At 43.2% G+C, this 23958-nt stretch overlaps 1 pseudogene across 1 annotated transcript in view; it reads left to right on the top strand.

The window, feature by feature from the left end:
• LOC308328076 (calcium/calmodulin-dependent protein kinase type II subunit gamma-like) overlaps positions 1–23958 on the top strand; it is a 77144-nt pseudogene that overhangs the window by 26589 nt on the left and 26597 nt on the right. The window contains exons 4-11 of the transcript XR_013966233.1: positions 9188–9242; positions 10219–10284; positions 11170–11242; positions 17430–17532; positions 17740–17823; positions 19539–19633; positions 21770–21891; positions 23791–23874. The product of XR_013966233.1 is annotated as a calcium/calmodulin-dependent protein kinase type II subunit gamma-like (transcript). The remainder of the gene's footprint in view (positions 1–9187; positions 9243–10218; positions 10285–11169; positions 11243–17429; positions 17533–17739; positions 17824–19538; positions 19634–21769; positions 21892–23790; positions 23875–23958) is intronic.

The raw sequence follows: 23958 nt of genomic DNA, 5'->3' as shown, positions 1-23958 counted from the left end.
AAGTCAGCCCGGGCGTGCTGCGCTGTGAAGGCGACAGCGGGAGGCGGTAGCTAGCGGGGAAATGTTAGCTGGGTAGCTCGTTAGCTCCTCAAATTTGTTCCACCTGACCTGTGTACTGTAATCTCAGCAGCGCATTGAAGTGGACATAGGGCTAAAGCAGAAGCAGAACGTCCGTGAACGTTTTGCTTAACAATGAACAGTTGTTCAGTGCTGTTTAACTTTGGCAATATGTGATACTAGAGCCTAGAGAACATGCTAATATGGCTGCTAAATAAGAACGTTTTCCCCCCCATCAGCTAGCGTGCCATTGTGTGTGTGTGTGTGTGTGTGTGTGTGTGTGCGCGTGTGCGCGCGCACGCGTGTGCGTGCCCACACAGACTGTGTGTAGGACAGTGGTTCTCATAGTGGGAGTTCCAGCTAGAGCTAGATAGTTAGAAAGTAAACCAAGTGGACCCTAAGGTTCTGTAACAGAGTGCAAAAATGGAACCAAATAGACTCTCAAAATTTACATTGATTTTACAATAGAAATAAAAAATAAATTGGGGTCCCAGAGATAGAAATGGAAAGAAAGACAGTCAGCTATACACGGTCAACATTACAGACAACAGTATCATTACAAGTACAAGGAATGGCAAATCAAATTGTATAAAAAACTGGGTAAAATATTAATTTTGAAGGAGTATTCATTTGTATTGTCTTTATTGTTGGTTACAACATGCCTACAATAACGTGAAGCATTTTTTTAAAGGTAATTGCAAAAAGGTGCCATAATCTGATTCATCGTTTAAATAATCGCCCGATGAATCGATTATAAAAATCCATAATCATGTCTTTTGCCATAATCAGGTAGCTTTACAACAAAGATGTATTCGGCTATTCGGTATTCGGTTTTCGGCCAACTGTTTCCTATATTCGGTATTCGGTTTCGGCCAAGAATTTCCCTTTCGGTGCATCCCTAAATAAATGCATTTTAAGTTTTTGATAGTATACTTGAAACTAATGCAAGTATATTTAAAATGAATACATTTTATACTTTTATACTTCTATACATTTTAAGCATTATATATATATATATACACTTATGAAAAGTATATATTTGCATATATAACTCTTTGTTGGAGCAACCATGTTGCTATACATATGAATGGGAAAAGGGGAGAGAGACTGACCAAACAAACAGACATTTAGACTCATGGTTTTACTAAAAAAACACTTAAAACAACATAAATCACCAAAAAAACTCCACAACAAAACCCTAAACACAATGACCCATAACATAACTCCAGTATACATTCTAATATTCAAATAATAACACAAATAAGAACAATAACACACGGCCCTTGGCGCCCCATTGTATGCTGGGAAATGGACTTCCTCTAGCCACTCCCATTTCACCTGGCAGTATTTATAGCACATTAGTAGTTAATATACTTAAAGGTGATATAGGCAGGTTTTCAGCCAAAAATCAAAATATTTATCTATCTATATTTGTGGCCTTATTCCCTCTATCTTCCCCTATATTTTGATGCTGAGCTGCTGCCCTGTAGACATACACTCTCCCTTTGTCTCCCTCTATGTGTTTGTATCTGTTTATATCCACTGTTGTTTATGTGCCGGGACGGAATAAAGTGTGTTGGGAGGAGGGTCTGTGTGGGGGGTGACGCGGAGTCTTAGCCAATCACAGCGCGAGGGTGTGACTGTGTTCGACCCAGCAGTATTATAATGAAAACGCAATGCGATTTCATTGCAAGTATAATATTATCCCCATATCTTAGTTTCACCATTGTTCATGTGAAATAGTATGTTTATGATGTAATATGTAAGCCTGTTGAAATTATGAGAATCGCTATGTATAGCGCATGGTTGGGTGGTCCGGCCGGCTTGAAGCTTGCATTCAACCCGTGCTCGCCAACGGTGACAAGCCGTCGCTGATCATAGCGATTTTTCTTCATTGCAATGAATAACCGTGGACAAAGTAGTTCACATGAACGATGCTGTAGTGGCTGGGGAATTTGAGGGGCAATATGTTTTATATGCACGATTACAAATGAAAGATAATTGAATTGAGAGCCAGTGAGTCTGCTCCACTACTTCCTACTTCCTCATTTGCGGGACTCGTCGTGTCAGTCTTGTGATATTGTGATTACGCTACAGTTACCCTTAAAAAAACATGTCAACTCAATGTCATTGTTGTAACTATGATATCGATAGAAATTCATATTTTTTTAATGTCATATTTAGCCATACGAGCGCAATATCCATAGCGCCCTCCCAGCAGCAACAACAACCCCATAGCCCGAAGTGACCTGGCTCAGCCAATAGAATGACGGGGGGAGGGGGGTGGAGCTAGATTTTAATTTGTTTGGAAACACTCGATCAATTCTGTGTACAAACACTGGAAACTTGTCTACAATACCTTTAAACTTAATATACTGAAAGTTTATACTTGTATTTATAATGTATTAAAAATACAATCTACAAATATATTTACTTAAAATATGCTAAGAGTGCATTTAAAAAAATACAATCTACAAATATATTTACTTAAACTATGCTAAGAGTGCATTTAAAAAAATACAATCTACAAATATATTTACTTAAAATATGCTAAGAGTGCATTTAAAAAAATACAATCTACAAATATATTTACTTAAAATATGCTAAGAGTGCATTTAAAATAATACAATCTACAAATATATTTACTTAAAATATGCTAAGAGTGCATTTAAAAAATACAATCTACAAATATATTTTGAATTATTATATTAAAGTACATCTTACAATAAATGCATGTTCAGGAGAACTTGCTATGAATATATTGCTAATGGACTTAAAATATAATAATCACGAATGTATTTTTTATTATTATATTAAAGTACATCTTACAATAAATGCATGTTCAGGAGAACTTGCTATGAGTATATTGCTAATGGACTTAAAATATAATAATCACAAATGTATTTTTTATTATATTAAAGTACATCTTACAATAAATGCATGTTCAGGAGAACTTGCTATGAATATATTGCTAATGGACTTAAAATATAATCATCACAAATGTATTTATTAGATAGATAAGAGTTCTAGGTTCACAGGATATTCAGCATCACCATGGTGCATCGGCAAGAATGCGTACAAAGAGTTCCATCAAAGCCTTTTATTGTTCCGTTGCACACATGAGCATTTATAGTGAGCAAGGAGATGGTGAGGCATCACAGTTATGGTTTTGAATTCAGTGACGCATAACCGTGGCCTGCTGAGACTCCAGAGCAGAGGGCTCTCAGCTGGTTGCTGCTGCTGCTTCCAAACAATGACTGCATGGACAGGCACTCAGGCAGTATATGTAGCTGGCCACTGATTGAGGAGTGAGTGAGAGCAGGTGTGATTAGTGATTGAGAGGGAGTGACAGCACGTGAGGTGGGTGGGTCCAACCCATGGAATAGGCCAGGGGAGGGTTGTTGCTGCTCACCAGGATGACTCTTTTCTACAGCCGCCCCCAAATACTGCAAGGATTTGCAACTCCGAAGAGTCATACTAGGAACAGTCATTTGGGGGTCCTTGGGGGTTTCAGGCAGGGAAACTAGGTGGACATGGTGCCGGCGGCTGAGGTCTGAGTTTGGCGCGATCAAAGGCAGAGAGGGGTCCCGCCGCCCCATGAAGAACGAATTCAGGCTCACAGGTCCAGGGTGTGCAATACTGGGGACATCAGGCTTCTGTACATTCTGCCGTAGCCTGCCTCCAACATGGTTTCCCGGACCAACGTTTGGGACAGGGGTGGGCAGGGGGCTAGTCGACGTCCAGGGTCTCTGAGCCTTGAGATGGGCCACTCCATGGATTGATGGGGAGGCACGGAATATATGGAAACACTTGGCAACAGGAGGGGGGGGTTTGGGGTACCTGGTTGGACCTTGCAGTGTCCAGCCAAGGCACGTCTTGACTGCAGCCGGTGCTCCTAAGGGACCAAATCTAACTGGGGCAATAGGAGAGATCAGGTGAATATTGTCTGAGCCAATGAGAAGTAGTGGGGTGACCTTGTGCATCGGTGACAGTGGCAGTCTACGGAGGTATTTGTGTTTTCTTTGGAGGGAATGGACAGGGTGTGTGTGCTCAGACAGAGCAAGTCGATCTGCAGTGAAGGCATGTTTGATGTGGAATTCATCAGAACTGGTCGCTGATCTCACTTTGAAGGAAACGCTTGTTCCCCGATATATCTCCACTCCTTGCCTTACCGTTTTGAGTGCCAATTGTTCAGGTTCTCCATGAAGGTGAAGTTCATGAGCTGCTGACTGTAAAAGGATTGTTCGGTCTGACCCATCATCCAGCAGTGCAAAGGTCTCCAGGGTGCGAGTACCGTTCTGTAGGATGACCTTGACCAGTTTCAATAGGACTTGACCAGCATGTCTTGGACGATCAAGATACAGAGTGTTAGCGGTGGGATTTACAAGGTAGGAAGTTGCCTCAGAGGTATTGTTGATCTCACAAAGGATTTGTAGGTGTCTCCTCTGGCAGGTGTTGCAGTTCCTCTTCAAGGTGCACTTAGCTGCGAGATGTGGTCGGGCACATCGCCAACACCTCCTGTTCTCTTTAATCCATCCTATGACTTGCTCCTTATTTAAGACCTGGAAATCTTCACACTGGCTTATATGGTGGTCTGTGGATCCACAATAGGCACAGGGGGACACAGGCGGCATTTGAGGTTCAAATTGCTCACCAGTGCAGTCGGCTCCATGGAATATGGTGGTGGAATAAGTAGGTACTTGTGGTCTTTGTGTTCTAGGGGGGTTTAAGCCTGGGCAGTCGCTTCGATGTTGGCAACGGGACTCCATTTGCAGCCACTCAGAAAGGTGTGTAAGGTTATAAGAGGCATCTACCTGGGTTCTGTACATATGGCGTTTGAAGCGGCTGATTTGGTCATGCGGGAGTTTCTCCAGTAGCCGATCAACATGTGAGCCACAGAGGAGTTCAGCGTTGCCTTGGTCAGCCATGGTTCTCAGCAGCCCAACGAGGGCTTGGACGCGTAGGGCAAAGTCATCAAGGCTACGACCATCTCCAGAACGTACAGAAGGGAGGGCCATTAAGGTTTTCAGTTCTTTTAATGCCAACTGACGCGGCCGGCCATAACGATCGTCGAGGGCTTTTAAGGCTTCAGTAAATGGCTGGTGGGCATAAGAGTATGCCAAAGCTAGGTGTCTGGCCTGTTCGACCTTAAGGTGGTCAAGCAGAACATGGAACTTGAATTCTTCGGTCTCGTCTGGATCAAGTAAATTGTTCAATGCCATTCTCAACATCTTGTATTGTACCTCGTCCTCTCTGGTGAAGTCGGGAAATTTAGGAGCTTCAACTGGACGGTAGTGCCTGGATCGGCCAGCAGGAGGTGCTATAGCTGCTCCAGGATGAGGTGCAAAGGGCTGAGGGGGTGTAGGATGAGGTTGCATTGGAGGATGGGATGATAGAGGATTGGGCAGAACTGGCTGATGGTGAAGGACTGGAAGATATGGAGCCCTGGGGACGCGGGAATCTGAATGATAGGGTATGGACTGGCGAGGGGCTGGGTGATGCGGAACTATTTGGTTAAAGGCTGAGGGGAGAGTTGGAGAGGTTGCAGATGGCCTGGTTGGAATCTGATCAGGTAGGCTGGGGTTGGTCTCCGCGGATGGGCGCGATGTATCCGATTGATTTGTCAAGGGGGTGATACTGCTTTCTGGTCTGGAGATCATGAGGCGCTGCAACATTTCCCCTTGCTGCTTCACTGTGTCAAGGAGGTATTTGAGAATTTCGGCTTGGCTGGGCTCTGAAACGCCTCCTGGTGCTCTGGTGTCAACTGTAGGATGTGACTGAGCTCTACTTGTACTTGTGCTGGGTTGGTCATTGTCGGCAGGGTATTCAGCTTCCTGTTCACTGTGCTCGTGTTCCTCTTCCTCTCCATCTGGATCCTCTTCCTCCTCACCATCTCCTTCATGCTCTTCCTCTTGCTTGTGGAAAGGTATGCGTTCTGTGCTTGTAGATCGGCTGGTAGATCGGTTCTCATATCCGACATCAAAGCCCTGTAGATGTTGAGGTGGGCAGCGTTGGCGTCGAGAGTTGTGAGCTCCATCGGTGACCTCCTCATCGGCCATGGCAATGTTCTAATCCGGCTATCGAAGGACCATATTAGATGGATAAGAGTTCTAGGTTCACAGGATATTCAGCATCACCATGGTGCATCGGCAAGAATGCGTACAAAGAGTTCCATCAAAGCCTTTTATTGTTCCGTTGCACACATGAGCATTTATAGTGAGCAAGGAGATGGTGAGGCATCACAGTTATGGTTTTGAATTCAGTGACGCATAACCGTGGCCTGCTGAGACTCCAGAGGCTCTCAGCTGGTTGCTGCTGCTGCTTCCAAGCAATGACTGCATGGACAGGCACTCAGGCAGTATATGTAGCTGGCCACTGAATGAGGAGTGAGTGAGAGCAGGTGTGATTAGTGATTGAGAGGGAGTGACAGCACGTGAGGTGGGTGGGTCCAACCCATGGAATAGGCCAGGGGAGGGTTGTTGCTGCTCACCAGGATGACTCTTTTCTACAGTATTTGTGATTATATGTATTTAAGTTAGACAAAAGTAATAACATAAAATGAATGCACTCATGAATAGCATAATTTCATAATATTTGAAATATATTTCTCATTTAGTACACTTATCACAAAATGTGCTAAATCACAAATTAATGTATGTTCACTTATATTATATTTAGCAAAAATGTACTATTAATATGATTCGAGACACTACAAGTATACATTTAACATACTTTCTGTGCTAAAAGTGTACTTAAGTATGGAATAAATATATTTTCACCTATAGTGAGTCAGCTAATCGAAATTGTCTTCATTTCAATACGGTAATACATTGATATCAAAAAGAAAATACTTTGCACGTTCTACTTTTGAATTTTAAGTATTTTGTAAAAGGAACTACTCCGGGTACTTTAACTCAAGTGCAAATTTAACAGAGCAACTTTCACTAGTTGAGTAATACTTTTGTAATACTATTGTTTGACTCAATTGCTGGGGTGGAGTACTTTGTCCACCACTGTCGAGGAAAATGGTGCATCCGTGATGTGGTCAATGCAAAATGCATGGTGCAACTGGCCACCAGCCAGAGAACCTAAATGCATGGTGCAACTGGCCACCAGCCAAAGAACCTAAATGCATGGTGCAACTGGCCACCAGCCAAAGAACCTAAATGCATGGTGCAACTGGCCACCAGCCAAAGAACCTAAATGCATGGTGCAACTGGCCACCAGCCAAAGAACCTAAATGCATGCTGCAACTGGCCACCAGCCAAAGAACCTAAATGCATGCTGCAACTGGCCACCAGCCAAAGAACCTAAATGCATGGTGCAACTGGCCACCAGCCAAAGAACCTAAATGCATGGTGAAACTGGCCACCAGCCAAAGAACCTAAATGCATGGTGCAACTGGCCACCAGCCAAAGAACCTAAATGCATGGTGAAACTGGCCACCAGCCAAAGAACCTAAATGCATGCTGCACTGGCCACCAGCCAAAGAACCTAAATGCATGGTGCAACTGGCCACCAGCCAAAGAACCTAAATGCATGCTGCAACTGGCCACCAGCCAAAGAACCTAAATGCATGCTGCAACTGGCCACCAGCCAAAGAACCTAAATGCATGCTGCAACTGGCCACCAGCCAAAGAACCTACATGAAAGTCCACATATGCATCATTCAACTTAATCCATTTTGACCTGAGATCCAATTCTAAAAAAATGTCTTCTAAATCCTGACAGTTTTCTGAAAAAGCTATGTTTCTATGTCAGTCGTTCTTCGATTTTTCTAAAATAGCAGGACCTACAAGCTCGTAGCGCGGCAACCGAATGAGCTTGCAGATCTGCTATTTTTCAATGGCTAAAGCATGCTGTACCAACACCAAAAGGGGTTCCCGCCACAAAATGGGTAACTAATGACGCAACTATGTGAGCAAACCGCTGTGGTTTAAAACCTTTGCCAAGAAGTTGATTTATTTTTCATCCATGCTGATATATAACACCACTTAGGTCAATGATATAACATTATGTTGTGATATAATAATAATAATAATAATATCGCAGCAGGTATAGCCTACTTGAGTCATTCGTTGATTGCAACTGTCTTCCGTGTTCTGGTAAGCTGATGCGAGACGCAATGACATGCCGGTCTGCGAACATGTTATGAACTGTCAGCCGGTCCGTGGGAATAGAAAGGTTGGGAACCCCCCCCCCCCCCTGCCCTAGTGGGACACGGGGGGAGAACATGCAAACTCCACACAGAAAGGCCCTTTCACCAAACCCCACCTAGGCTAGGAGGGGCACTGACGACGTGGAGGAGAGAACACACTACTTGGGCATTAACCCAGATCAGATTCATACGAGGTTTCCACTGGACACACACACTGGTCTGATGAGCGCGCTATGAGCTTGTAGATCTGCTATTTTTCAATAGCTAAAGCATAACATGATGCTAACACCAAAATGGGGTCCCGTTCAGAATGGGTTAAGCAACTAGTCCACTAAGTCGACCTTGCTGGTACTAGTTGATTTTTTTCCCCCATTTGTGTAGGCCTCAAGATCAGGTAGATTATAGTTATAGAGTCACCAATGTACACAGTTTTTAAATGTACAAAAATGTACAAAAAAAAGAAGTAATAGGTGGTTAAACAACTAGTCCACTAGTAAACTAGTCAACTAGTAAAAATGACTAGAAGTGAATGCGCCTAGAACACACCCCAAGAGCGTGCCCAGGTGAATCGAACCGAGGACCTTCTATCTGTGAGGCGACAGCGCTATATCGACTGTGCAAGCGTGCCCCCTAAAACACCTTGAATTGAATAGAGATATGGAGAGAGAGAGAGAGAGATAGACAAAGCGAGAGAGAGAGAGAGAGAGAATATCACAAGATAATTGTAATGTATTCACACTAGCTCACAGCTGTGTTTAATCTGCTTTCATACTGACCAGTGATCAATCACGCACATACGCAAAAACGTACATAAGCGCACGCGCACGCAGAAGGGACAGTTCCTCTGAGGTGAGGGTTCATTCATGGGAGGCTGTGCTTGGGAGAAAGATTTTAATGTTTTATTTTTACAAGGTTATTACCGAATTTAGCAATGCCTAATTCAACTCGGTCCCTCTGTCTGCTTCCCGTCAGTACGACTCCATGACAGTATCTCAGAAGAAGGCTTCCATTACCTTGTGTTTGACCTGTAAGTATGCACGCACGCACGCACGCACGCACGCACGTTCATTAAGCAGTCAAACTGATCGCAAACCAATTATGTTTTCCACACTTATTCAATTATTATGGGTTTATGTTGCCTTATTTTTATCGGTCTGCATTAAAGGACTAATTTAAGCACTATATAAAATCAAAGAACCAAAATATATAGGCTGCACAACATCATGACCGCTTGTGAGCTTGTAGATCAGCTATTTTTGATGAATGTTCCCCAGAATAGGTTTGCTGTCGTGCAAGTGGTTAAGAAGAATTATTATATTATAATTTTATTTTTGTAAAAGTGAAAACCACTAAATATTACCATTACTCATTGTTTTACAACATATTACCATTGTAACGTTTCACCCACAGGTTTTTTCATATATTTTTCTTCACTTTTTCTCTGCCAAACGTATAGCTAGGCTATCGGTATACCTACTGGTGCTATCTACGCGTCTGTCCGTAGACAACCGTATACTCCATATATGAGACTGATTTATTTACCTTTTGGCATTGCTCCGGTTAGCATGGAGAGCCTCCGTCCCCACCAGCTATGGGATTTTAAAATCCAGCTCCGTCGAGCCTCCGTTATAACAGGATTTTCAAAGCGCTGTATCGCCAAAGGTTCGAGGTGGGCCGCCGCGCACCCCGACGATCTTAAATCATTTGTGAGTTTCTAGCGCATCGCTGAGCACATGTAACTGGTTGTATAATGCTAGCTAAAGGCTGTGAGCTAATGTAACTGGTTGTATAATGCTAGCTAAAGGCTGTGAGCTAATGTAACTGGTTGTTACTGCGTTACTACTAGTTACTGCGTGCTAACACCAGATGGCGCTGAAGGAGTTTTAACTAAGCGTCACATCATCAAGGCTACAGTATGACCACCATGTCTCAAGCTGCTGCTGAATGAGAAAATAATAATAACAATGCGTCTCTGCTTTGTATGCGTTTGTGTGCTTGTGCAGTGTCACCGGGGGGGAGCTGTTTGAAGACATTGTTGCCAGAGAGTATTACAGCGAAGCCGATGCCAGGTACAGTACAGTGTGGCCTTATACCCGCTTGGCTACTAAGGTTTTTGTCTTTGGTTACTGTTGTTTGTGTGTGGATTTTCATATGATTTTCAACTAAGGGACTGCAATGGAAATAAGCCGTTGGGCTTTCTTGCGTTTATCCTTTTGATAGTGATGTATAACTGTGTGCATTTTTCCGTACGTGTAAACATTGTCAATAGACATGTCGATCAATCAATCAATCAAAGCACACAGGTGGCTAAGGGGAAAACACAGGAAAAAAAAGAGGACGAAAGAGAGACAGTCTGCACAGAAGATGATACAAAGAAACCGAGTGGTGGAACGAAAAGAGGTTGTGATCAGGAGAGAAAAATGGAAATAGGAAAGGGTGAGGAAATGTGGGGGAGCAGAATTAGCTTAATTTGGACGCGAAGCCTGAAGCTTCACGCCTGATTTTGTGTCTTTAAAAAAAAAAAGAAACGTGGAACATAATTTCTCCCTCCCCTCGATACTTCTTTCTTTGTCTCTATATTTTCCATTTTACTCCCTCATGCTATACAGTTGAGCTAAACTGGATCTGACCTGAGATCAGATTCTACAAAATGTCTTCTACACCCCTGACAGTTTTCATTCTGACCTGAGATCAGATTCTACAAAATGTCTTCTACACCCCTGACAGTTTTCTGATTTTTCGAAAAAATAGCAGACCTACAAGCTCGTATATGAGCTTGTAGATCTGCTATTTTTCAATAGCAGATCCGGGGTTAACCCATTATTCCCCCTCGGCATCGCTTTGAACACAGTTGACATTTTGGATGGGGAAGTCTTATTGACGGCTATTATACTGTACCTACGGTATGATGACGGATTGACGAATGGGCCGTCTCCTTTCTGTCTCACCTGCAGCCAGTGCATCAATCAGATCTTGGAAAGTGTCAGCCACATCCACCAGCATGACATCGTTCACCGGGACCTCAAGGTGAGTCATCGTTTCCACGGTTACAAGCAGTCGGTCTCCTGAGCAGCGTCACAGGACCACGCACGCACGCACGCACGCACGCACGCACGCACGCACGCACGCACACGCGCACACCAGTGTTGTTTTTGGCAGCACATTTCTATTTTAGTTTAGTCATATAGTCTTTGGACTGAAACTTCATTTAGTTTTAGTCACATTTTAGTCACCTGGAATGTCTTAGTGTTAGCCTAGTTTTAGTCGTCTAAATGTCATAAGATTTCAGTCGACTAAATCCACAGTGGATTTAGTCGACTAAAATGTATTTTGGCGGGCCCTGATGCCGTCGTAATGAGTGTCTTTACACTTGCTGAAAATAGCCGATCTACAAGCTCGTAGATCGGCTATTTTCAGCATGCAACCAAGTGTAAAATGACTTCTACTAGATATCTTGTCCACTAGTCCCTTCCATTTTAGTCTAGTTTTGTATTTGTCGGCGAAATTGTCAGTATATTTAGTCTTAGTTTAAGTCATCGTAGCTTAGTTTTCAGTTAGTTTCCATTGGTTTTTGTCAGTGAAAAAAGGTAGTCGACGAACATTCTTCGTCTTAGTTTTAGTCGACGAAAACAACACTGGCGCGCACGCACACACACACACACACACACACACACACACACACACACGTGAGCCCCAACAGTTTGGTTTGTCACTTTATACAAAACTGTATTTACTTTTATGGCCATCTCTAAAAGTGGCACAGTATGTGATATGCCACTTTTACAAAACCATTTTAAAATCAGTATTTTTTCTGGGAGTGGTATACAGTTCCAGGATATATATATTAATCACACAATTAAGCAAATTAAATTAGTTATTAAACAGTTCTACAATATTATTTTCCTCCTAGGATTGTTGATTGATTAAGTTGAGTTGTTAGATCCCACTATTGTCACTATTTAGCCTACAGTTAAACGATAAATAGCTTTAAATTAAAATATAAATGCATTATATTGTTGCATTGTTTGCTACAGTACCTAAAGCTGCACCATGTGTGAGTTTTCTGTCATACCCCAGATTTAAACTGTGTCTGAAGTGCTGAAATGTTTACCGCTAAGCTAATAGAGCCTGCCTGCTTGCTCAGGGGAGAACTGTAATTTTCAACCTTCCGGTCAAACTTTGTGTAAAACCCAGAAATGGTATCCTGTCAAAGGTTGTGTGTGTCTAATCTAGACGCCAGGATCTACGTAGAAGAGCAGGGAGAACAAATGCAAACACCCCGACTGTTAACATTGCATTAACCCATTCTGACCTGAGATCAGATTCTACAAAATGTCTTCTACATCCTGACAGTTTTCATTCTGACCTGAGATCAGATTCTAAAAAAATGTCTTCTATGTCAGTCGCTCTTCGATTTTTCAAAAATAGCAGACCTACAAGCTCGTAGCGCGCCACTCGGTGGCGCGCTACGAGCTTGTAGATCTGCTATTTTTCAATAGCTAAAGCATAACATGATGCCAACACCAAAATGGGTTCCCGTTCAGAATCGGTTAACATACAACTCTACCATACAGATTGGACAAAATGCTATTCACTAGAACCTTGTGTAACCTTGCACATAACAATAATAATACTGTTACTGTTCAATTAGGGACATCGCAATCATATTATACGACATTTTTTTTCAAATAGTGTTTCTTTGTCCACAGGTTTTTTTTCAACCAAAAATAAATTGATTAAAATATTGCATATGGGAGAGATGGATGATGTGTACAGAAATTAAAGTACAGTACAATATAATACTCATAGGGAGACATACGTACAGTAATGGAGTATTTGAAACTGTGAGCCGTAATTAAAATAAAAACAACAGAACCAAAAAAAAGAGACATGAGTGTGACACAGAATCATTCAATCCTTGCCGCTACAAAATCTGGTCGCAAAGGAATAATATATTCCACCCAGTTAGACCAAAACGTCACAAATGTCTCCTTCTGCAGTCTGAGAGAGAGAACGTGATCCGTTCCATATTATAAATATCAATTTTTTTACGGTAGGGTCGTGCAAATACTTTTCTACAACTAATGGCTTTTGTATCCGTAACCCATTTTGGGGCGGGAACTCCTTTTGGTGTTATAGCATTACGTTATGCTTTAGCTATTGAAAAATAGCAGACCCTACGAGCTCGTAGCGCGCCACCGAGTGGCGCGCTACGAGCTCGTAGGGTCTGCTATTTTAGAAAAATCGAAGAACTACTGACATTTTTTGGAATCTGATCTCGGGTCAGAATGGGTTAATCAGACCAGTGTGTGTGTCCAGTGGAAACCTCGTGTGAATCTGATCTCAGGTCAGAATGGGTTAATGCCCAAGTATAGTGTGTTCGAAGAACGACTGACATAGAAACATAGCTTTTTCAGAAAACTGTCAGGATGTGGAAGACATTTTTTTTTTAGAATCTGATCTCGGGTCAAAATGGGTTAAACTGTATTATCACTGCATATCGGAATCCGATCGGGCAAAAAGTATATCGATGCACTCTCTTAACGCATGCAGGCAGGCGCACAGCCGCGCACAGTCTGTCTGTCTCACTCACACACGGTCCCGTTGACATCACGATTATGATGACGAAGGAATGACGAGATGAGCCTCCTGGGTGTTTATCAATTCAGTCTCCGTACCCACCCCGCCATGCGCTCTCTCCTCCTCCTCTCTTCTATCCCTCTCTCCTGTCGTCTCTGCCAGTGACGAAAGCAGACTGTGTGTGTGCTATTTATAGCGGAGCGGTGGCTGAAATGATGTCTGGTGGTGACGCCGATTGCACCCCGACAGACAGACGGGGGGGGGGGGGGGGGGGGGGGGGGATTGTTCACCCAAAGCGGCCATCGCTGCAGCATTCTGAGCTCCTCCACTGCTTCCTGTCTCCTTAGTAGTGTTATTATAATTAACCCATTCTGACCTGAGATCAGATACTAAAAAAATTTCTTCTATACTTCAAAAATAGCAGACCTATACAAGCTCGTAGCGCGCCACCGAGTGGCGCGCTACGAGCTTGTGGATCTGCTATTGTGGTAGATGTTTTATAGTTAACATAGATTATTAGTCATCCCCATAGAACATGGTTTGTTTTATTGCTATTGTAATATGCACGCAAAGACTGTTCTTTTGTTTAAGTATAAGTCAATAAATAACAGTAGTGAGACCTCTAAAAAGATTTATGTGGGCAGGAATGTGTTGAAGATCATATCCATATGAAGTTCAATAACTCAAACATGACATGATGACACACTTCTTGACTAACGTTTAGTGTATAAAGAGTCCTATTGATGAGTCAACGGGCTCATGTGTGTAGCATTGTTAACTATGAAACAAACTACATTATGTATTATTATGCACTGTACATTAACCCCTTTTGGTGTTAGCATTATGTTATGCTTTAGCTATTGAAAAATAGCGCGCTACGAGCTTGTAGGTCTGCTGTTTTTGAAAAATCGTGAAAATGTGGCGCAAATTCTGAATATATATATATTCTTTCAGAGCGAACGTTTTTAACTAAATCTTGGAACAACATATTTTCAGATGGGGGGGGGGGGGTCGGCGGCCAATTACAGATAATTCTGTGGCTCCGCGACATGGAATAGGTTGAGCACCACTGACTATAGAAACATGGGTTTTTCAAAAAATAACGTCAAGACATCTTGTAAAATCTATAGTGCCAGGTCTACACGGGTTAAAACGTGTAAAGTAAAGAACCGGAGAGTATATATATTATCACCTTTTCCCCTCCCTCCATACCTCTTTCTTATATATGTCTCATGTTAGCATTAGCATGTTGGCATGTTGGCATTTTTCATTTCCCTTTGGTTATATCCTCTGCCGTCTCCTCTCATTTACTCTCTCTCCGCTCTCTACGGTTGAGCTATAAACTTGACTCACAACACACCATAGGATGTTTTCATACCACACCACACACGCTCGCATGCACGCACGCGCAGTGTCGTACGCGCACGACGCGTGCTGTCGCACACTCTTTGGAGGCTTGTGGCTGAAGCCAGAGCGATGGGGCAGGAGGGGGGGGCAGGCTGGTGGCAGTCTGCGTTGCCGCGGTAACGGTGGGTGAGGTCACGGCGCAGCGGCGGCAGCATAGGGACCGATTATACCTACTCCCACATATATATATATAAATATATATAATATGTATATCTGTCTCATGTCGTCTCCCATGTCTGTCTTTTTTTCTTTGCATTTCTCCCTCCCTATATCTATCTCCCGGCCATCTCTCTCTCTCTCTTTTGTTGTACAATCTCTCCCATGTTCTTCCGTGTGTGTACACTTCTCTTCCTTATTGGTTTGGTCCTTTTGGTTGACTTCTTTCCCTCTGCGCCTCTCCATTTCTCTGTCTCTCGTCTCCATCTGTCTCAAGTTGTCTGTCTCTCTCTCTCTCTCTCTCTCTCTCTCTCTCTCTCTCTCTCTCTCCTCTCTCTCTCTCTCTCTCTCTCTCTCTCTCTCTCTCTCTCTCTTATCTCTTCTTCCATCTTCGTCTCTTTCTATCTCTCTCTCTCTCGCTCTGTCTAATTGTTCACACTTTCTCTCCCGTCTTTCCCCTTCTTTTTTTTTTATATATATTTTTTATCCCACGATTTTGTAACCTGTTTTTCACCCCTGTGTCAATCATCTACTGTGATCCTGGGCTCTACACACCCTCCGCCAACCTGGGGAGAGCAACGGACTTAACTCATGCTTCCTTCATGCTTGAGTGTCCAAGTTGCTCCTTTTACACCTGACAGGGGGGTGTTTCCCTGGTTGGACGTAGCGCGTGGAAGGAACACGTTATTCCAACCAGTTCCTTTCCCCTCCTTCAGGCGCCCCGGCTGGCCAAGGGGAGGCAGTTTAGAGACCAGGATTACTGCATGTTTTTGTGAGGGTACCTACCTTTCCCCTTCTTTATGTTGGTTCATCTTTTGCTACCTTAAATCTTTTTTTTTTAGCCCTCTACCTTTCAGACTTTAGCTCGTTCATATCCCTCACACCATTATCTCCAAGTCCACATGGTGTGGACTGTGTTTCAGACGGAAAGAGAGTGCAGTCAAATAGAAAAGTCAAATGTGCCCATCCATCTGACACACACACACACACACACACACACACACACACACACACACACACACGTGTGTGTGTGTTCATTCCTGTTGGATTTTCATGGCACAGCATAGGCTTAACCCATTCTGACCTGAGAGCTATGTTTCTATGTCAGTCGTTCTTCGATTTTTCTAAAATAGCAGACCTACAAGCTCGTAGTGCGCCACTCGGTGGCGCGCTTATGAGCTTGTAGATCTGCTATTTTTCAATACCTAAAGCATAGCATGATGCTAACACCAAAAGGGGCTCCCTCCCCAAAATGGGTTAAAGCATCTGGCCTGCCCTTTGGGACTGATTTTATATTCGCCGGTCTTTGTCAAACCTCAGAATTGCGCAGACACATAATGACTTACATTCTCCATTCCTTGTCATTGACGATGGGAATTACATTTTTGTGTATAGGACAACGTTTGTGAACATAAACTATGCCCAGCTTTGTGCGTTTCTGTGAATCATAGCGATGGCTTGATTGGCTGAGAAAAGTACATATTGAGGATAAAATGTTAGGACCGAAAAGTAAGGATGGAAAAATGAGGATGCAAACTGCGATTGGCTGGAATGAGATGATGTATGATGACAAGAGCTTGCTTTTGTATGGGTCCATAGACTTGGCTGCCTGCTACAGTACTGTACATGACAAGGTGGACTTCGTTTGTTTTAAGCATGCCCACCCGTTTCTTGTGGAGCGTTCACCCCATTGGTTACAGTTGTACTGTTTATTTTATTCATTGGCTCGTTTCTTGTATGAAACAAAATGAGTTACAAGACGAGATGTATTCATATCGGCATATCGTAGCGCGCCACTCGGTGGCGCGCTACGAGCTTGTAGGTCTGCTATTTTTGAAAGAATCGTGAAAATGGTGGCGCAAATCCTGACAGAAAACTGTCAGGATTTAAAAGACATTTTATACATTTCGACGTCAGGCCTAAATGGGTTAAAGTCCATAGACTTGACTCCTCCACTCTATTTTAGTTGAATGTTCACCCCTAGAATAGGGTTCATGAGGTTAAAGTCATTGTACCATTGCTAACTCTGTCTGTCTGTCTGTCTGTCTGTGTCTGTCTGTCTGTCCTGCAGCCAGAAAACCTGCTATTGGCCAGTAAGATGAAGGGGGCAGCAGTGAAACTGGCAGACTTTGGCCTGGCCATCGAAGTTCAGGGCGACCAACAGGCCTGGTTCGGTAAGAGGTTTTTATGAGCTAATTGCGGTGCATAATGTGTTTGAATACAGACATATATATATTGAAAATATATATGTCGATATACGTATCTGTCTGCGTTCGTGAGGTTTTGATTTGATTGGCTGATGATGTGTGATAAGGGGCGCCCCTCACTTCACACAAGTGTGATTTTTTCCTTTTCTTGTGTTTTCTTCATTTTCTTTTTAGGTTTTGCAGGCACTCCCGGCTACCTGTCTCCAGAAGTGTTGAGGAAGGACCCCTACGGCAAGCCAGTGGACATATGGGCCTGTGGTCAGTTTGGCATATCTCACCAACACGCGCGTGTGCATTTGTTGCGAATGTATATGTTTGGGACGGGCATAATGTACATAACATAATATCAAAAACATTGTATGATTTGAGCTAAATGAAGGTACAACCACATTCATTAACCATGCCCAGAAATGGGAGGTTTAAAAAACATTTTTAACGGGTCACATTTGCGAAACCAGAGCTCTTCTTGAAGTGAAAAGACTGAACTCTTTCTTCTGAAATCGTCCAGTTTGGAAGATTATTCTAATGCCCAGGACGGTATTGACGGTATTTTTTGGGGGGTACAGACGACCCTCGATTATACTAACCGTAGGGGGGCGGCGTTGTTATAGCCACGCTCTTTAGCTGCGTTTTCCTCTGAATATATATTTGAAATCCGGCGATGAAAAATCTTCGGTGCTAACCGCAGCTAGCATATTAGCGCTTTCTAGCAGCACCATCAAAGATGGCGGATCGGGATTCTGTTTTCCTACGAGGGTTATTTTTTTTTTTAAATCTTTTCCATGACTTATCTCCGTGTCGTAATTTGTCGCATTTAATGTGGTAGATTATCGATTGTTTTGAGAATACCAGATATTAAAACCCATTTTAATTCCATACATTATGTTATAATTTAGCTATTGAAAAATAGCAGACCTACAAGTTCATAGCGCGGCACTCGGTGCCGCGCTATGAACTTGTAGGTCTGCTATTTTTGAAAAATCGTTAAAATGTGCCTCAAATCTTTCAGAAAAATGATTTAGAAAACTTAAAAAAAAAAAAATTGACGAGGCCTGAATGGGTTAAAAAAAAGTCATTGGTTGCTATTTTAGTTTCTTAATTTTTACAGTAGAATGGCCTTCCCTGTAGGCTATGGATTGACTGATATAAATAAGCACCATACCTTTCACGCATGCAGCCTTGTTATTATTAAAATCGCCCTATGGGGATTACAATGCAAATCAAAAAATCACACCCGTGTGAACTGAGTGGTGCAACTCTCCCCCCCCCCCCCCCTCCTCCTCCTCCTCCTCCTCTCTCTCTCTCTCTCTCTCTCTCTCTCTTTCATTAGCAGGCAACAGAGCAGCACTATCTCTCTCTCTCTCTGTTTCTGGCACAGCGTCCCCTACTGGTACTAATAGTCATATACTGGTGCTCAGATACACATAGATACACATCATGGACATTGCTGGTTGTAGGAGTGGTTGCACCGCTCAAAAAATACACGAACCTGTGCATTGGCGCCCTCTACTGAAAGACTTCTACGTCAGACTTCGGTGCTCTATGGGGCTGGACTGGCTTGGAAATCTTGCCCAAATCTGGAGTTTCACCTCATACATACTTGACAGACAACTGACACATCATATATAGGCTGGCCATATACCGTATGTAGTCTGAGACACATGATCCAACCTTTTTTTCCTGGAATTAAACCATTGTGTAATATCAGATCTTGCCACATGATCCAACTTTCTTTCCTGGAGTTAAACTATCGTGTATAATACCAGATCTTGTCCATCCCTAGGAATGTATTGTATGCATGTGTGCACATGAGAGAGAGAGAGAGAGAGAGAGAGAGAGAGAGAGAGAGAGAATATAATTATGCTAATGCTGATATGTAGAAAATTGAGTGCGCCTTTATGCCCAATGCGTGCTCCCCTTGCATATGTTTATGTGCATATGTGTACGTGTGTGTGTGTGTGTGTGTGTGTCAGGTGTCATCCTGTACATTCTGTTGGTGGGCTACCCCCCCTTCTGGGATGAGGACCAGCACAAACTATATCAACAGATCAAGGCCGGAGCCTACGACGTGAGTATCGACAAAAACACGACCAGAGAATATCAGTGTGCCGCGGGGCCGGGGCCCTTTTGCTATAGGTCGCTGTGAGTCCAAAATCCAACGTTTTAAACGGTTACACGAGCGTCACAGCGGTTTGTTTGTTTAGCATGTTTTTTCCAAGGAAGTTGAAAAGCTTTAGCGCCTCCCCTGGTCGAAAATGTCCAACTGACTTCAGTTTCACTCGACGTGCACGCGCGCACACGCACGACTTCCTTGATAAACACAAGGACTGTCTAAAGAGGACGCGACGCGAATACCGTAAGGGCGCCGCCATGTTGCTCACACGGTGCCCCATGGAAGGACAGAAACATGCGCAATGGGGCTATATTATGCAGCCAACACTTCCTCGTTCAGCTTCCTTGGGTCTCAACTGCGCATGTTTCTTTCCTTCCATGGAGCAACTTACGGTCCCGTCCTCTTTTAGACAGTCCTTGGATATACACGGAAGCGGCTGACTAAACAACCAGCCTGAAACGCTCGCGTAACCGTTTAAACTTGGATTTTCTTGGACGTTTTTCTAAGTTTGAATTAGTGTCAAACTTTTTTAAGCTCTTCACTTTTTCTATTCGTTGTGCAGAAAAGGGTAAGAAGCGGTCTTGTCTCTCTGTCGGGCTCACGCAGAGCGAGCCTGGATAGTCTTTCGTCACACGTGATTTTTAACCTGAATCCTATTGTGAGGAGGATGACGATCTGACCAATTATGCCCTGAGAGCTCAGTTTAAAAAAAAAACTAAAGCATTTTAACCCATTTTGGGGGCCGGGAACCCCTTTTGGTGTTTTAAACATTTATGTTATAATTTAGCTATTGAAAAATAGCTTGTAGGTCTGCTATTTTTTTGAAAAACCCAGTGAAAATGTGGCGCAAATCTTTGAATAGATATTCTTTCAGAGTGAACGTTTTTCACTCAAATCTTTGCTTCTGGGGGGGGGGGGGGGGGTCCCTGGAACGACATATTTTCAGATGGGGGGGGGGGTGGTCGTCGACCAATTTCATATATCTTTGGGGGTCCTTGACCCACTGACATAGAAACATGGGTTTTTCATGCGGCAAAGGCCGACGGGCTCGTGGACTCGAACCCGCGACACGCTCGTCAGGCTGGATTACCGGCCTAGGTGCCTGGACGGCTCAGCCGCCGCGGGCCTTCTTCTGACATCACACTGATGTTCTGACATCACAATCATGCGCAACCTCACCCTTTTTATTAGCCAATTGATCACACCTGATCACCCCCCCCCCCCCCCCCCCCCCCAACGGACACTGTTCTAGTTTTTCTTAATTCCCATACATGATCTGATCTGTTATGGAGTTGTATTTTAGTTTGAAAAAAGAAACAAGTAATGGCGTATATACTATTTTTCCACACATTTTCTGTGTGTACTTTCAAGGTTATTCTTCTATGCTAAAATGAAATATAATTTCTGATGGATGCAACAATGCCATGTTTGTGTATGTCATTAAAGGTAGAGTAAGTGGTTTCACTTAATTCAAATATCACTTATTTTTTTGTTTTGTTGTGATAATCCTCTCTACTATAGAGTGTGCTGACCATATAAGGAGTTCCTCCCTGTCCCCAGCTAACCCCTGGGGGTCAAAAAACCTTAGGTTTCGTTTTTGACTCTCTATCCTGATTGGACGAAGGCTTAGGTCCCACAGCCAAAAACGAAACCTAAGGTTTTTTTGAGTGAAATCACTTACTCTACCTTTAAAGGTAGAGTAAGTGATTTCACTCAAAGATTTGAGTGATTTGGCTGATTTGAGTTTTTGGCTGTGGGACCTAAGCCTTCGTCAATCAGGATAGAGAGTCAAAAACGAAACCTAAGGTTTTTTGACCCCCAGGGGTTAACTGGGGACAGGGAGGAACTCCTTATATGGTCAGCACACTCTATAGTAGAGAGGATTATCACAACAAAACAAAAAAAATAAGTGATATTTGAATTAAGTGAAATCACTTACTCTACCTTTAAGACTTTGCATCGGTCATGGATCACGCCATGTACTGCATAGCACGTATGCTACTGTATCTCAACACACTGAACCCTGTACTATACACAGTACTCTGCTATTCCTCAACCGTGTTCCTCCGTGTGCACCTCTCTGCGTCTCAGTTCCCCTCTCCAGAGTGGGACACGGTCACTCCCGAGGCCAAGAATCTCATTAACCAGATGCTGACCATCAACCCCGCCAAGAGGATCACGGCCGACCAAGCCCTGAATCACCCTGGGTCTGCGTGAGTCCACACATATCCCATTCTGACCTGAGATCAGATTCATACGAGGTTTCCACTGGACACACACTGGTCTGATGAACCCATTCTGACCTGAGATCAGATTCTAAAAATGTCAGTCGTTCTTCGAATTTTTCAAAATAGCAGACCTACAAGCTCGTATCGCGCCACTCGGTGGCGCGATATGAGCTTGTAGATCTGCTATTTTTCAATAGATGAAGCATAACATGATGCTAACACCAAAATGGGTTCCCGGTCAGAATGGGATATACATACCCCTGAACAGACACGCCCACAGGAGTACCGTACATACAGTAGACATACTGTACATGCATGGATGGAGTCATCTTGGACTGTCGGCAGTCTCTACTATGCGTGGCTCCTTCCACAGCGTTCAGCTTGTGCTCCGTGATCCTGTGTATCGGACACAAACAATATTGATTTGATTTATTTATTAACCCATTCTGACCTGAGATCAGATTCATACGAGGTTTCCACTGGACACACACTGGTCTGATGAACCCATTCTGACCTGAGATCAGATTCTAAAAATGTCAGTCGTTCTTCGAATTTTTCAAAAATAGCAGACCTACAAGCTCGTATCGCGCCACTCGGTGGCTCGATATGAGCTTGTAGATCTGCTATTTTTCAATAGGTAAAGCATAACATGATACTAACACCAAAATGGGTGCCCGGTCAGAATGGGTTAACAGTTTGCAGAATTACAGTACATTTCAAGCACAAAACTCAATACAAAGACTGTTAACTGTGAGTGGACGACCCAATTAAGCATTACACTGGGGTTCCACCATGTTCAATTCATCAAAACATTTAGAGACGTACAAATGGACACTTCCATAATAGTCAAAGAACAGAACAGGAATTCATCATAAATGGAAAAGAAACATATACAGTGAGGGGGAAAAGGGTGGGGATTCAGATTTTACGGGGGCCAGTTTCGAATTGCAGCCGTCCGTATAGGTGCCCTTTGAGAGCGGTTTTGAAGGAGTCAAGGATTCACATGTCTTAATGACTGTTGGTAGGGCGTTCCACATTTTGGTGGCATAGGAGCGGAAATAATTGAGTCCCTTGTGTCAACACAGTGCTACATTGATGTTTCACCTGTCGAGCAATTTAGCATGATCACGGTAGAAGTTTAAAAAAAATTATCACATTGGCAATGCTTACATTTATGTGGGATATCCAAATGAACACATCGCATCGCATCTACAACATTATCACAACAATTCCTCTTCGGTACGTGGGCAGAAATCGAAAGCCTCCTACGTGCTCCGAAATCAGTACGTTTGTGTACATCCAAGTGTGGATGTTGTCATACCTGCTTATTTGGATATTTTGTCCGTTATCTTTCGATCTGTTGTGACGGCTTGTGTTATTTATGCAGGGACACATTCTTTCAAATATATGTATCATTTCAAAAGATTTAAATGACAGACGAAACAAATAACGCCTTTTCATCGATTGAAAATGATACATTTGACAAATTAAAACGGACACGTTTACTTTAAAAGCATTCTTGCTTCACAGCATTTCTTCACACGTGCCTAAAACCTTAACCCATTTTGGGGCGGGAACGCCCTTTTTGGTGTTAGCGTTATGTCGTGCTTTAGCTATTCAAAAATAGCAGATCTACAAGCTCGTAGCGCGCCACTCGGTGGCGCACTACGAGCTTGTAGATCTGAAAATCGAAGAACGACTGACATAGAAACGTGTAGCCTTTTCAGAAAACTGTCAGGATGTATAGAAGACATTTTTTTTTAGAATCTGATCTCGGGTCAGCGTGGGCTAATCTATAGGTGTTTTGTGTCTCTTCTTCTGCATCGACCTGATTGCTGATTATTTAACACACCTGTTGCATTCTCTCCTCTCTCTCCCGTCCAGCAACGCTCCACCGTGGCCTCCATGATACACCGCCAGGAGACCGTGGAATGCCTGCGCAAGTTCAATGCCAGGAGGAAACTTAAAGTATGTCTAGATAGTAGATATACACACTCACTCCATCCGTTGTTTTTGGCAGCCATTTTAGTTTTAGTCATAGTCTTTTTTGAA

The sequence above is a fragment of the Protomyctophum bolini genome, assembly GCF_963924005.1.
Source record: "Protomyctophum bolini genome assembly, chromosome: 14".
NCBI classification, from domain to species: Eukaryota; Metazoa; Chordata; class Actinopteri; order Myctophiformes; family Myctophidae; genus Protomyctophum; species Protomyctophum bolini.
Note: the sequence above shows the minus strand (reverse complement) of the source record. Positions and strands in the feature narration are given on the sequence as shown.